Here is a 16,697-nt window from a genome sequence, read left to right as displayed (position 1 = left end):
TTTTTAACAGAGCTGCAATTCAATGTGAATTTCAGCTGCTTGGCATTATTAATTAATGGTTGGGGTAACTGAAAGTTATTTCAAGAGAGCTCGTTTATTGGAGTTAATGAGAAATACAGAGCTGATAATTGCATTACTTTGTAAACGTCTGGTTCCAACCTCGAAGATGCCACTCTTACCTTGTCTCGTTAGATGAGCATCAGCTACTGATTGTATTTCCCAACCGATCTTCATTCAGTTTCGTCGTGGAGAAGGCCTATTTACAAATATATGTTGATGCAAAGAAACTGGTTATCTTCTGCATGGCGAAAGTGCAGAAAATCCTTACTCAGGCATTTGTTGAGCTCGAGCAGAGGCAGGTCAATGAATATCTTTAGTTGACCACTTCAAACCAGAGAAAGCTATGAACTACATCAACAGTAAAGCCTTTTCCTGGGGAACGGACCCTCATTCTAGATTGACCTTTCCCCGTTCTGTAATTTTTGACCTCTTCTCTTCCTCTCTAAGAAGTGAAACAACTGACTTTGCTGGTCCCGCCAGCTTCAATACCTAGTGGCACTGGATTAATGGCATCATTGGGCATATCCTCCAAATATGCGGGATATACGAGTGTCGGTTTATAAGTAATGTCAAAGAGACACCACTTATAGACTGCCAGTAGATACAACGTTTAAATTTATGTCATGAATTAAACAAATACTGGGAAGCCTGTATACATTAAATTTTATGTATCCACCTTGTTTAAAACGCATTTCGGCCATATTTCTTTCCTTTATCCAGGCATTTATTTCCGACTCACCTATGCACTACGGTTAAAAGATGGACTATGCCGTTGAAGCCAGTCTGTCGCCTGCCTTTTTCAGCTTCTCATCATTGAAAAAACAAAAGGTTTTCCACGAAGATATCTTTTCATATTCAAATAGAAAAAAAAAATCGGGTTGCCAAGTCCGAGCTATATGCAGGATGAGGCAATACCCTCTAACCTCGGTTTGCAAATTTAATCCGAATCGCATAGGCAATGTGTGGCCTGTAATTATTTTAATGTTATGTGATTTGGTGTCCTGTTTTTTTTTTTTTCCAGCCCTATTAAGCTTATGCTTATAAAGACTAAAAAACACTATAAAGACTATTAAGCTTATATTTAATAGTCTTTATAGTGTTTGGGAATATCTTTCGTTATTTATAGTGAGACCTTTCTCTAAAAATCAACCAAAATTGTGACTTCTCTACCCCAAAATTATATTAGAGATGACTGGTGTGTCCATTCCACAGAATTTAGAATAAGGGTTATAATGGAAGATCCGAGTCTCATTACCTGCTTTCAGTCTTTTAAAAAACTAAACAAAGAAAACTGTGAATACTAAAAAAAATTATGAGCGATTAGTGTACAGTGAGTACTTTTTTTCAAGAACGATTACTGGATATCATTCCACTAGTTTATTATAATAAAATAGCACAAGTGATATTTAAAGTATGCAGCGCTACGTGAACATTACAGAATATCTAGGTACAAAATGCACACTTTTCCCTGATGTTTAGCTTATAAACTTAATGTATAAATTATAACTAGAATAATCCTCACACTGAGGTGCAATTTTTGAACTCGAATAAACGTCCATATGAATTCCAGGCGGCATAGGTTCTTTTTGTAACTTCTATTGTACTTGGAAACAACAGAAGCTCTTGCAGATCTCTGTGACTTTCTACTCCAGAAACAATTTTGACCAGCAGTATAAACCTTGTATTAATTTATTTTAGTTATGCGTGAAGAAGCCGCCCGTATGTTGTCTTTTATAATAAGCAAGAAAGGTTTGTTATTTATAGAGCATAGGACATTTTAAGCTATCAGATATTCAACTATAGCATTTTTTTGTAGCTTGTCTTCAATGATTTCTGAAAAACCAGCAAAAACTCGAACAGGGTTCACAGAGCGAACATACCCAGAAGGAAAATAATGAACAAACAGCACAGTATGAAATGAAAATGTTCTAACCAAAACATCAACAGAAATAGAACTTTTGCAAAGTCTGTGGACAGATCACACTGTATATTTAGATGGTATAGAGAGGTCAAAGATGGAGCAACTAGCACAGAAAATTACGCTATCCCAGGACATTCAATAACATCAATAATTGATGTGATTTTTGCCACACCATCTGCTATCTTTCTTGAAGACAGATGACAGTTAGCAAATGGTAGGGCTCACAAAGTATTTTGAAAGACCATTTAAGATTGACTCATGTTTTGTTCACATTGGACCCTTGACCTCTTACTCCTGAACAAAGGTTTGTAGAATCGACATCTGTGTTCGCCTCAAAAGACGCCTACCAATATCAGAAAAATGATTTTTTAGCAGAATAATCACTGGATATGAGTCACAGAATTATCAAACCAATGTTGGCAGCAGGAGCGTAGCACATCTTCCGTCTCCAAAGAAGGAACTAGCTGTGGCAAACGTGTGATCATAGCCTTTTCGATACGAAAAAAAAAATGTAGAAAAAAGACCTGATTTGAAAAAGTAGCTTCTGGATTGGTACTGTATCACAGTAATGCAAAGAGTGCACACAACCTCAACTGTTGAGGAAACAGCATGGGTTAAGCATTAAAGTAGTTTCTCCCACCTCCTATAGTTTAGATTTCGCCCCTTGTGACTTATTTCCTAAGCTGAGCTAAGGTGCGGGGGGGAAATGAACTAAAAATTTTGGTCAATATTTTCTGTCGGACATTAGGCCAATAAATGCCACCCAGGATATCCTAAAATGTGTGTAGAAATTTATGGAGAGATGGGTCAAGTGTATTGAACTAGATGAAGTTATAACGAAAAGGAACCATCATAATCTCGATAAAACAACATTCTATGTTTGTAATTTGTCTGTCTTTTTAATCATCCCTCCTATTGAGTATCATTTTATGTCATCAGCTTAAACGGAAAGTTAATGATTTTTGGGCCGGATACATACTAAAATGAACAGGGATTCCTAATTTATTATCTTTATTGTTAATACTTGTTAACACTCTGGTTCTTCTGGATTTCTCTCTCAAGCTCTATACGTATTTACATTCTCAGACGAGTGGATTAAATCGCAAAAACTTGAGCTATCGGGCAAAAAAAAAAAAAAAAAAAAAAAGATCATACGCTGTTACCACATCCTACCCTTTTGAACAGAACGTGTATTCTTCTAGATTCACTAGAAGAATACTCCTTTGGTATTAATCCATGTAATGCTAATCTGACGGACGGCTTATATTTATTTATATATCTAACAGGTCACATATGGTTGCCTCACACAGGCTAACAGGACACAGTTAGCAGTGTGACTTCGCTTGCTGGCTTTTGTAATTTTATGATCTGTTTAACACGCACTCTTGACTACACGCAATTTACGGATATAACAAACCAAAATTTTACTGGTTTATTAATCTTCATTCAGATATCAAATAAACACGAATTTTTATATGAATAAAATACGTATAGATTTTGAATGTATTGAAGATTTAAAGAAAATGTAAACCTGTTTACATTCTTCATCAAAATGGCACGGAATAACAAAATATTAAATATGGATGAGCAGCAGGACTGTATTTCCATTGGCGTGAAATGTATTTTGTATACTGTTAGACAGGATTCGCTTTTCATGATCCTTGTCCTGTTGGATAAACAGTTCCATAAGATAATCAAAAATCCACCTTTTAGCTTCTTGTGAAGCTAAAGTGAAGATTTTTCTTTGATTCTATTTGTTATTGTTTGATTACAGTCATGTTTGTTTGTCGCAAAGTATTAGCAATGGCTACATGGTGCATGGAAACCTATGGCTTATGCTGCACCAGCCAAAAAAATAAGGTGATAAGAAGAAAATTAAAAATATATATAATAATAATTAATAAGAGAAAAGGAAAATGGACAACCTATGCGTTTCCCTCCTCCCGTAGGTAATTATCCAGCTGACCTTTGAATGTACCCAAATTATCAACCTCTGCCACCTCCATGTAGGCAACTAACTTATTCCAGTAATTTATAACTCGATGGCTAAAATAAAACTTCTGAAATCCAGTCTAAACAACTCCTCCCGTAACTTGAAATTATGGCCCCTAGTTCTAGAATCATTTATAACCTTGAAAATTTCGTCCTTATTCATTTTGCTTATGCCTCTCAGAGCCTTAAACACCTCAATCAAGTCTCCTCTAAATTACCTAGTTTCCAAGCGCTTCAACCCACATATTCGAAGTCTTTTCTCATATGGACGCCCTTTTTCCGATCTCACCAGGCAAAATACCAGTCTCTGGACCCTTTCAAAGAAGCACAGTGTCTTTCTTTCTTTAGGTGCGGTCTCAATACCTGAACACAGTATTCCAAGTGTGGTCTTACAATAGCTTTATATAATAGGATTATGACGTCCTTATCTCTACTAGCGATTGTTCGATAAATTATCGATAGGACAATATGGGCATATCTTGCAACCTGTCTACAGTGCTCAGAGAACTTCATCTCTGACCGTATCGTAATACCCAAGTCTTTCCTCCACTACCGGTTTAGTTCAACTCCTCCAAGTGTATAAGTTATTTTGGGGTTACTGTTCCCCAAGTGCAATACCTTACACTTTGCTGGATTAAAGAAGAGCTGCCATTTTTCTGACCATCCCTGAAGTCTATCTTAGGTCACTCTGAAGAAGCTCTGCTTGGCGGCGATCATTAACTATCCTACCAAGCTTTACATCATCTGCAAATTTAGACATCATGCCCTCTATCCCTTCATCGATGTCATTTATGAAAATCAAAAACAGCAGTGGTCCTAAACTGACCCTTGGGGAACCCCACTTCTTACATCAACCCAATCTGGGGAATAACCAACCAATCACAACCCTCTGTCCCCTGCCCTGAAGCCATCCTGCTATCCATCTAAGGATTTTCCCTGTGATTCCCACCTGTTCCAGCTTATAAAATAACTGCTCTTGTGGGACTGAATCAAGTGCTTTGCTGAAATCCAAATAAACAATGTCGAAATTATTCCCCAAGTCCAGCTCTTGAGTGACCCTGTCAAAATAGCTAACCAGATTAGTTAAACATGATTTTCCCTTTACAAAACCATGCTGAGTATCTTTCAGAATTCCATTTCTATCTAAATGTCCTGAATTCCAACTTTGATCATTGTCTCCATGATTTTCCCTACTACTTCAAGTTTCGGATTTAGTAAGAAATATCATTTTCTCTTTCCTAATATCTGTAGAAATTGGGCTAGATATTAGTAATTAACGTTACCAGAATCAGAAATTAGTATTTTTCATTTCATTATAAATTTATAGAGGAAAATCTACTGGAAGCAATCCTTGCAGATCTGTTGTCGTATTCTTTTATTTTTATTATATAGCAACCACTAATAGCTTATATTTAACAATACAGTTTTTCTGTGTTTGATTGTTTTTGGAGGTATAGGACTTTATTTTTTTAAAGTATACTATGGTATTGAGAAGTAGTGCAGACCACTCCTCGTAATAGTATACTTCCGATTGCTGTACAAAATAAATCCTCAAGTTAAGTATGTATTATTCAGTTTAAGTGGTCTACATAAAATCTGCTGTCCGTAATAGGCATGCTGTAGTATCGATGTATAGAAGCACGGCACAATATAAAACTTAAAAAACAGAAAAAAATAATTTAAAAATGTATTTTCTTAGAGTGGCTAGGAGCAAAGTCAGTGCGATGCTTTATCTTCCTGCGAAAAACAGATTAAGAGAATAGTTCCTAAGTAGTTAGTGCGAGGAACAAATAGTGTGAAAAGAATTTCGGCGACATGTATGGGAGTTCTTTGATGGAATTAATAACATTATAAACAGAAAGGGTATCGTGAGAAATTCTCCTAAGACACCAAGAAGAAAGCCAGAGACAAGAATAGTCCATATCTAATAAAAAATCGAATACGGCCCCTTCTTGTGGAGAGATATAAATGCAGTGACGATCAAATGAATTAATGAAAAAGAACTGGCTATTATTATTCTTTGTTATTCTTTGTAGGTGGTAGTCGCTTTATCACTGTTTAGAAAACGTGGGGGATGGTTAACTATTGCAGCAGCTGTTATTTATATTTCGAATGATTTCGAAACATGCTTGTACGCGACCAGAGAGGGGAATGAAAGATGTGATTTTAAGTTCTGTAAAAGGATGAATGACTTTGCAGACCTTAAAGGCATCCGAAAGCAGTTACCATTCAATATTATCAGGACAGAGCGATTATTATGATGTAAACAGCAGAGGGCCTGGGTGAATCTTGTCGCATGCTTTGTGATTTAATTGAAAGGAAATTTAAGGAAATTCACCTTCTGTTCGACAACGATTACCAAGCAGCTGTTCAAAGATGTTGGTTCAAAGGAGGATACAAGTTCAAAAAAGTAAAATATATGCATAAATTTCGCTAAAGAGAATATATGAAGGATTTGTTTATTGGGATTAGAAAAAAAGTGCATTATTTGGAAGAAAACTTCTTCATTGATTATCAGTAAATGGTTGCTAGGCAGTAATATATTTAAAAGTAGGATTAAAGGGATTATATAAACAGTGTTAACAATGCAAGATTGGTTCCATCTCCTCTCCCCTTTTTTTTTTTTTCAATATGGAAAAAAGGGGAGAGGGAGCATCACAGAAGTCATTGTGAAAATACTTGAATAATGCACTGTGTAATTGTGAAAATTCTAGCTCAGCTCGGAGTAGATTAAATGTTTTAAAGGGTTCAATAGAATAATACTTTGGTGCACTTCTTCATATGAGAGAGAGAAAGAGAACACGCCTTTAAGACGGAAGGATTTAGAGATCTTTCACAATGCACTCATCTCTTTCTGATGATCAGAACAGGTGTTAAATAGTGTGGAATATTATAACCGTAAAAGCGTATAGCTCTAGAAAGAGTTGATTTGTAGAGTGTGAGAAAAAGTACTCTCTCTCTCTCTCTCTGAATTCATATTACTAGCATTTCTTTTATTCCACCATTATCCACTGTAAAACAGATATTTAATTATTTTAAATAGCATATTATAGATGCTATTTAAAATTGCGCCCCTGATGCAAAGCGCGAAGAAGTAATTAGTGTAATGAATGAAGGTGAACCTACATTTAAAAAGCAAATAAAATATAAATTTGATTAAAATGCACGCTTTCTCTTCCTGCTTACGCATTTTACTATGTCGCTCTTACACACTCCTGCGCACACGCACGCGCATACACAGTGAACCCAAGCGTGTAATCTTCTTAGTTGTAGAGCAGGTACTTATTTATCAGTGCGATGTCCAACCCTTACACCTTAACGCTAAGGCGAGACTTTTCCGGAATTTTTACTCAATATTTCGTAAGGGAAGTAGCGATAACACATTTAAAAAAAATCTTAGCGGTTCGCGTTGAACATTCAATGCAAAGTTGCGTTATCGATCCTCGCACTCATTGGATTGCATAAGAAACATTAAACTCTCCCCATTTCTTCTTCCTGCTTGCTTGCTTCGGAAATTTCGCCAGTATCACGAAACGTACTGAACAGTTTTTGGTATACGCCAGAATATCGAATCGTGCCAATTATTGGAGATAGAAACTGAATTATCAATCTGGTTCTTCCATAAAGAAGTATTTTTGTCACTTTTTGGTAAAGTGACTGAACAAACCCTCCAGAGCTGCTCAGTTTCAGTTGGATTATAATAATAAGAAAATTGCCGTCGAAATTTTTATCAAAGGGTTGATAATCCACCTTCATCGTTCAGGCATCAGTCCTATGATTGGAACAGATCGAACTTCCCTCGCTGAAGTTTTTCCTTCCTTTAAACGTTATACGCTTGATTTACTGTGTAATATTTGTAGAGAATAATAATTTTAGAAGAAATTTAAGCGGTTTCTGACTTTTTTTGTTTGCATTTAATGCTATTTGTATCAAAGTCATTTTGAACCAAGTGGTGATGCCCAATTAAAATATCAAATTGATGTGTTTAAGGTTCAATTAATAGTCAATATTATTAATAATAAAAAAATACACTTACCTACTTTGTGGCTGCGCCCGTTTGCCAGTTTTGCCGGGACAGCATAGTGGGCAGGACCGACTGAGGCAAACGAGGTGGGGGCACCGTAGTGTCAAGGCTGCATCCATGGGATTGCATGATGAGACGGGGACGACCCAGTGTGGAAGGTACTTTCATTAACTGGAGTTTTTCTAATATCCACCATTCTCAGCTGCCACCTTTTCGTCACAGAAACCAACAGAGCCACCCCGAAGGAATTGTGCGCTGGAAACGTGCTTCTTGCCCACCCCGGCGGTACCTGGACACAACCACATCGGTTCTTGCTGGTCCCAGTTCAAGGGAAGCGTTAGAATTTCGGGCTGAACCCGGCCTAGTCCGCCGACCATGGGTGGCCTAGGTCGGTGACATGGCTACCTCTCCCCGACGCCGGGTACCTAACTTTTCCGCGAAGCACAATCCACTACGTCACATGCTCGTAGCCAGTGCGCCTTGCACATAATCTCGCTGCCGGGTATTCGTGAGATTTCCCCCCTCCCTTCTCCAGCAGTTCCGTAAGGGACGCTGTCTCGGCACTTACCCTGCGATGTATGAGGGAATCGCTCCCGTGATTCCCCCCCACACCCGTGTAAAAAGTAACACTTTCTCCCCAGTTGAAGATTTCTAAGTGCACTACGAAATTAAACCTCCAAACAACTGCCTTCGACGCGATGCTCGTGGCACTGCTCTTGACCAGGTAGAGGCCAATGACCTGTAGTAACTCACGTTTTAAGGGACAGGGACACTCCCCAGCATAACGTCACCGGCTTTCACGCAAGGCCACGAGACTTGGGGAACTCGGAATTCCCTTCCCCCTCTTCAGAATAGAATCGACTGTAGCTTCGGATCGATGCAGCGTGCAGAGTCGGGAACAGAGCCACTTTGATATTTAAGGGGGTGATCGGAGAAACGACAGTACACCAAAGGAGAGCGGCGAAACCACAGTATACTTATTATGTTCCGTTTTCCCAAGTTGACGTTAAGCTGAGTTTCCATTCATTGATTCGCAGCGAAGGAAAAAGAGGAAACAAAAATCTCAGGTGGTTGCTATAGAGAAGTTGGATCATCGTGGCAGATATTATGATCAAATAGCGACGTAAGAGTTACTGACCTGCAAGATATCAGGCGTGTTCCTTGCTTCAACATCTGAGTGATGTTCACAACTACCTTATGCTACAAGCAGTTAAAATGATTAGTAAATTTACATCGTATAGAAACGAATTGTCTGTGAGAATCTTTTATGCCCTACGCAGCGAGAAGTAAAAAAAAATCTGAAATATATGAAACATCAACTTTTTAAAAAATTTCTATCATATGAAGGGATGTATAAGTATCTTATATACTGGATGTATGTATTTAGTATTTAGGGAAGGAATTCAACTTTTCCGGGAGGATATTTGCGGTGGTAAGCAGATATAAACTCATGATGCGCGAAAATGCCTGCAATTTGTCCTCCAGTAAGACTCAATTGAACTTCCTTAGTTAATACCTAAAGTGCAACTTCTGAAAGTTCCTCTACAACAGCCTTAATTTATGGAACAATAGAAGTTAGGAAAGAAAACGGAAAAATAGCTCAATTTTTCTTGGATGCAATAGATTTTCTGTATGCGTCTACAAGTTAATACCTAGAATTAGAATTAATCGAGAAACGCGCGATCCTTATAATTCATGAGAAATCAAGAGATGAGTAGGTATAGAATAGTTTTAAGCATATAACGTGTCAGAAATTACTGATACGTTACTGTAATTTCCAGATTTTTAAAATCTATAAAATTACTGATACAGTAACGTATTCGGCCGCAATCGTATGCGCTGTTGTACTATCATGTAATTAATGTTGCTTCTGTGGCACCAGTTTGACGCTTCTCGTATTCTGAGGTAATTTCTGTCTTTCTTGGGCTCCCAGAAAATAAATTCTGCGTTTCTCTAGATGGCCTCCTTCCGAAATGCGATTTAGAGTCAGAAACCGTTGCCAGTCATCGGACTTCTTAACATTTTCGTATTGCGTATCGGAATGAAGAATCTTCGGCACAATGCCGTATGAAACGCCTCTAGGCAAAGATAATGAGTTAAAATCGAATTCATTTTCATCTCTTCTGTTTGGTGAAAACGTCTGGTCTCCAAAAAATGCTGCGCTTTTTCAACAATAAACAGGTAATCTCTAGACCAGAGATCGGAAGTGTGGAAAATACCGAAAACAGAAGTGACAAACGACACGTGCGGGATTGAGAAGGGAAGTTGTCACCTTCCAGGTAACTTCTCTCCCCCGACGACATTTCCAGCTGCCTCTTTCATATTATTCTTTTCCGAATGAGGGAACTTACTGCAGCTTCCCGGCAAATCTATAGTCCATCCAGAGAAGACTGATTTATAGGGGAAATTGGGTTTCCGAACAAATCTGTTCAGAAAATCAAACTTCATACTTTCATTAGGAATGCTCTGAAATAGTTTAGCTATTTCCGGTTCAAAGCGTCTAGTATGCCTATATTCTTTAGATAAGAAAGTTTCCTTGTTCTTATAACATAAATTTGTAGTCTTTTGGGAAGTTAAATATGACCTGCAAATTAATTTCCATAGCTATCGCTCAATCTTGAGAGTTCTTGAGGTTAATAAGTGTTTCTCACTGAATGCAGGGAACTCGCGAGCATCCAGTCCATTGTCTACTGCCCATATGAATCGGATAGTGTTCGATGACGAAAGGGTGGGCCATTTTAAGTGGCGACGAATTAAACCTAGCGAACTTAAAGATCTCTTTAAGTGTGTGGAAAAACTATGCATATCACCTTATACCACTGGGTCTTATTATGACTTGTGGCAAATTATCCACAACCAGTTGATAGACATATTTCTTCTGCGTAGACTGGTTTCCTTTATGGAATATCTTTTATAATGAAGACCGGAGTTTCTTCGATGATGTGTATATGTTTCTATTTCGGAAAAGCGCTTCTCATGACAAATGAAGACTTTGTATATTATCCTGTTTGTACATTGTTGTGACTTTGTCAAGTTACTTCAATCATTTGTTTTTGAGTAGTTTAAAGGCAAATTGAAAGTTTCCACTTCGGAGAAAACTCCCCATGACGAATGAAGACTTGTATATTATTCTGTATATATTTTGTTATTTCATTTACGGCAAGTTATCTTAATCCCTTGTATTTAAGTTTTTATTTGGATTTTCGGCAAGTTACCTTACCCCTACTCCTTCCCTAACAACTTTTTTTCTCCCTCCCTGACTTTGCTATCAAGGATTTACCTGCATCTGCTGGCATTTCACTTCTTCCGGCCCCTTCGGAAGCCGTACACTACTAATAATTGAATTGGCCTACCTTCCCGTGGTTGGGGACGAGTACTCAGAAGTGGCCGTACAGGTGATTGACACTTCTGTGTAGCCAAGCGGCCATCACAATATAATAGCAATTCATACACAAACACATTGCTCAGTCTGGCCTATCATTACAGGAATACGAAGTGGAGTTGAACTGACATTCCAGGTGCTCCAAAACAAAAGACTCCAGCAAAACACGTTTCATCTTTGTAAATTCGTATTTTTATCTTTTCTTCCAATTTAGAAATGTGTCGATTTAATTGTTAGGTATGTGTATTCTGTGTTTTCTTTATGAAAATAGATTTTATTTTTTGGTTATAAAATTAGAATAAAACTAGATAAGATCTGGCCCCATCTGGTAAAGTGCGTTCTGGATTGTTTGAAATCAAGAATTGTTTTGTCTCCTTAAGCTTGTTTTTATAGTAGTAGTAGTAGTAGTAGTGGCATGTGATGCAAGAAAGCAAATGTATGAGCTTATGCAGCATCAGCCAAAAAAAAAAAAAAATCACACCATTCCCTCCAAATTCCTGTCCAGTTCCTCCTTAAATTTATTCAACCTATCAACTTCCACAACGACAGATGGAAGTTTGTTCCAGCAATTAACCACCCGCTGGCTAAAGGCAAATTTCCGCACATCTAATCTACATCTGTATTTTCTTAATTTGAATTTATGCCCCCTTAGGTTCGTAATCTGAACAAGTGAAAGGATCCCATCAGAATTCAGCGTGCTCAATCCATTCAAGGCCTTATATACCTCAATCAGATCACCGCGCAGGTGCCTAGTCTCCAGCCACTGCAATTTGCAGAACTTAAGCCTCTCTCGGTAAGAGGATCCCTTCATTCCCCTCACCAATCTTGTTGCCCTTCTTTGTACCCGCTCAAGTAAATCTACATCCTTCCTAAAATGAGGTCTCCAGACCTGTACGCAGTACTCAAGGCGTGGCCTGACCATTGCCTTATACAGAGGGATAATCACCTCCTTTTCCCTGCTAGCAAAATTCCTATATATCATTGACAAAACCCCATGACCTGCCCTGGCAGCCTGTCTGCATTGCTCAGAGAACTTCATATCTGACTGCACAATTACTCCCAGGTCTTTTTCATTTTCTACCACCTTAAGTGTAGTACCACACAGTTGGTACGTTTCTCTGGGGTTATTTCTACCCATATACAGTACTTTGCATTTGTCAAGGTTAAACTTCAGTTGCCACTTCTTAGCCCATTTGCCCAAATTATCTAGATCCTGTTGCAGTAGCAGACTGCCATTACTGTCATTAACAACCCTGCCAACATTTGTATCATCTGCAAACTTCGACATTAAGCCTGATATACCTTCATCAATATCATTGATAAATATACAAAACAACAGTGGACCTAACACCGAACCCTGTGGGACTCCACTAATAACATTAGTCCAAGAAGAGCAGCACCCATTGATTACCACCCTCTGTCTTCTCGCACTTAACCATCCTTTTATCCATTGTAGCAACTTACCCTTAATACCATTCTGCTCCAATTTGTACAATAGTCTTCCATGCGCAACAGTGTCAAAAGCTTTCCTGAAATCCAAATATATGATATCAAAATTGTTTTTTGCATCCAGTTCCTTTGTAACCACATCATAATATCCTATCAAATTTGTCAGACAAGACTTTCCCTTAACAAACCCATGCTTGCTTCTATTGTATTACTGACCATCTTCGATTGTTGTATTGCTCCTTCAGCGATTTTTCAATGAAGAACTGATGCTCAATTAACTCCCTGGGACTTAGTGTGGAAACGAATTAAATATAGAAGAAACTCAGCGAAACCGAACTCGAAAAAACTGACTGCTATGAAAGTGTAGAATTTTCTGACGACAGAGGAGATGAAGATTTTCAGTCATCTCCATTGTCACTTTGATCGAAAAACCCAAGAGAAGTATAGGTTTGTGAAGCACATTTCGTAATGTACTAAGGTACATATATTTTGTTAAAAAATATGAGAAATAAAATGATTAGGAGTGTAACTGATTAAAGTGTGATGATTTTAATTAAAGACATCACTGTTTCGTATGCCGAGTTGCACAGAAATTTTTAAATATCGAGTAACCTAGAAAGTGAGCTGCTTTCAAAAGTTTCTCTTGTGACGTGATACAGGCAGATACAAATAACTTGGAAAAAGCTGCAAAGATTTCGAGAAAAACGATGCTGAAGATTTCGAATTATTCAACTTAAGACAATGCGTTATGCACATTCAAAAAGAACTTTAGTGGAACTGAAAAACTTTGTACCTCATCACAACATAAATTTAAAAGGCTATACAATTTGTGGAAATCAGTAGGATCTTGAAAGAATATATGTGCGATATTCCATTTGGCCTGTATGCGTCGACAGTTTGAATACCAGCGATTATTCATAAGAACCTCTGCAAGAGCTAGTGGATAACCAAGCTTTGTTAGAACATCCCACGCTGTGATTTCAGAATGATAATGCCAGTACATGATTTGGATATAGGAATATAGACATGTGAAACAAAGGTTACAAGAGCACTGTCAAAGCTGAATGGGCCCGATATTTTACGTGAGAGCACTAAATTAGAAATATCTGAATTTATCAGAACTAAAGAAACCAAACCTGAAGTGTACCAAGGAAGATAACGGAGAATGCTTTTCCGGTATGTGAACACAGATTTATAATATTTGAACGCTATTTTGAAGTAAAATGAATTCGTATTATTAACACTTGTTGGTGAGGTGATCAGCCATTGGAAAGAAACAAATTAGCGGTATACCAAGGTTACGTTTGCACCTTCCATGAGGTATGCCATTTGGAATTACCATATATATGGAAACGGAGAACGAAATAGATGTTCAGATCAGCAGTAGACACATAGAAAACTTGCTTATGTAGCCCTAAGGTCACTAGAGTTAGAAACAGAAAATACAGTTTCTGTTCTTTTTATTTATAGGAATGTTAAACGCGTGAATCGATAAAATTGCAGACAGAATTTTTATCGGTTCTGTTCAACACACGGTATTAGAATTCTACTAGGCAGTAAACCAATAGAACTTGATTGGTAGCAGCTATCATTCAAAACTACGAGATGTAATCAATAATAGTTTCAAAGGATACAGTAATGACATGTAACCACGACGATTTTTGATCAATAAACAATCGGCCAATGAATGCCGTGATAGCAGTAGTTTGCTAGAAGAATGGTTTGGGTGGTTGATACGACCAACTGCTATCGGTTGTAGTAACTGAAGGTGGGATGGGAATGTATTAAAACAATAACGTTGAAAGTGCGTGATGTTTGATATAGATATAGACATGTGAAATCGGTTGCATAAAGGATTTATTTTAAGTCACTCAAGACTGCAGCTGTTTCCTCATCCTTCCAGTTTTGGCTCTGTCTTAAAATTGCTTAGTTTGGCATCGTGAAATCTGCATCTATGATCGAGTGATTTGCCCAATTTTCTGTCAAAAGTATATTGATCATAAGGCAAACGTTAAATCCAGGCCCAGCCCTCCAAGAGTACAATGTGCGCGCATCGCACACGAATATACTCATTATTTTTTTAATATCGATAGGTTAAAAATAACAAGTGAGGACGGTAGAAAATTGCAGATGATTCTTAAATACATACAATAAAATAAGATTACGCATTTAAAATAAAAAAACTGTTCTTAATATGAACACATGATCGCAAACGCTTGGTTAGTGAAATGTATTCGTTTTATGATTGTGACCAGGCAAGTAAAAACTATGCTTTTCATACGCTCCCTCTAGTCCATTGATCATCCAAAAACTGCTTTACTGTGAATGATTAGGACTCGGCTAGAAAAGTTTGATCAGCTGTGTCCTGCTGCAATAGCCATTGGGAAAACGCTCTGTAAAGCGTTTTCCCAATGTTCGCATTGTTCAAATGGTTTCTTGATTTATTTTTAATATAGTCCATGTTCGAGAATATTTGCCCGCATAAATTCGTCGAACCAAAAACTGAGATAAAGTCCAAACGCAAATATTTTCAAATTTATATACTTGTCCGGTAAGCTACTCCATGCATCGAACACAATTTGATCTTGCTTTTTCAACTCGTCTATCGCTGTCCATTTGTGTAGAATTACAAGGGCAGCATTTTGCCTTTCCAAATCCCCAATTTCAGTTTTAAGGCATTTAATTTTAGTCTTGCAGTCCACGTCCTTGATTTTTAAGTCCTCTAACTGCATTTTAAATTGTGCTTCATGTGGGCTTAAAGTTAGAGCCGCAAGTTGCCGACCCCTGCCGTAGACAAAGAAATACTGTGGCGAAAAGTTAACCGTCAGTGAGATCGTTCCGCGGAATTGGGAATAATTTCTTCATCGCACTACTGCGACTTTATTGTTTTGCCATAGTGCACAACGGAGCAGGTCTGTGCATGTCGTGACTATATTCAGTATTACCCCATCTCGCTCTATCATATATTTGTAAAGACTTTTGCTCGATTTTAGACGTAGAAAATAATCTTTCATTTATTAGATGGAATTAAGAATCAACCGATAAAATGGGGCTTTGACAGTAGGGGTTTGGATGAGGAGAGGGCTGATGGTCATCATATAACAGTTGCAAATTGTAACTGTTGTATGATGATTTTTCTGACTATTGAATGCCTTGGAAAAAATCATCTTATAAATAGTATCATCGGGGGTGAATTGGATTACGAGGTATTTAAATTTCGCTAAAACACATTGAAACTTTTGCCTATTACGTAAATCAGAAATTACTAGACTAATGATCATAAATTCAAATTATGGGGGGATTGATTTAATCCAAATGAAGAGCAAGAAAAACACTGACAGGGAGAAAATTGAGTATACTGAGTTATGCAAAGCCATTAGAAAGAGACTCAGAGAGGACATAAGAAGATTTAACACAAGAAAAGTAGAACAAGCGTTAAGGGAAAACAAAGGATTTAAATCAGCAGCCATGAACAGTAATACAGAAAGAGAAATGATACTCAAACTGAAGAATAGCGATGGTGTACTTATAAACAGCAGAGAAGGCATAATTCAAATAGCAGAAGACTACTATAGAGAATTATACAAGGAGCGAGGGAATGATGCCAGCAGTGGGGAAGATGGATTGCAAAGTAGCAACACATACGACATACCCGATATTCTTCCTGATGAGGTAGAACATGCATTGAAGAAAATGAAGACTCAGAAAGCCCTGAGGGAAGATGAAGTTACTGTAGAGTTGTTAAAATTGGGAGGAAGAGACATAACACAAAAACTGGCAAGGCTCTTCACAAAGTGCATTAGAAAAGGTGTGACGCCTAAGCAGTGGAATAATGCAATCATAGTTTTGCTGCATAAGAAAGGAGATAA

The 16,697-nt window shown here is 37.7% G+C and overlaps 1 protein-coding gene across 2 annotated transcripts in view; it reads right to left on the bottom strand.

Moving 5' to 3' along the window:
* Window positions 1-8,665, bottom strand: part of RhoGAP100F (Rho GTPase activating protein at 100F) — a 271,546-nt gene extending 262,881 nt beyond the window's left edge. For both annotated transcript variants that reach the window (XM_090386878.1, XM_090386879.1), the window contains exon 1: window positions 8,010-8,665. The gene's annotated coding sequence lies outside the window, so the exon portion shown is untranslated. The remainder of the gene's footprint in view (window positions 1-8,009) is intronic.
* Window positions 8,666-16,697: the final 8,032 nt, after the last annotated feature.

This window comes from Mastigoproctus giganteus, chromosome 12, assembly GCF_048544385.1.
Source record: "Mastigoproctus giganteus isolate SK-2022 chromosome 12, ASM4854438v1, whole genome shotgun sequence".
NCBI lineage: Eukaryota > Metazoa > Arthropoda > Arachnida > Uropygi > Thelyphonidae > Mastigoproctus > Mastigoproctus giganteus.
This window is presented reverse-complemented; position numbering and strand designations above follow the sequence as displayed.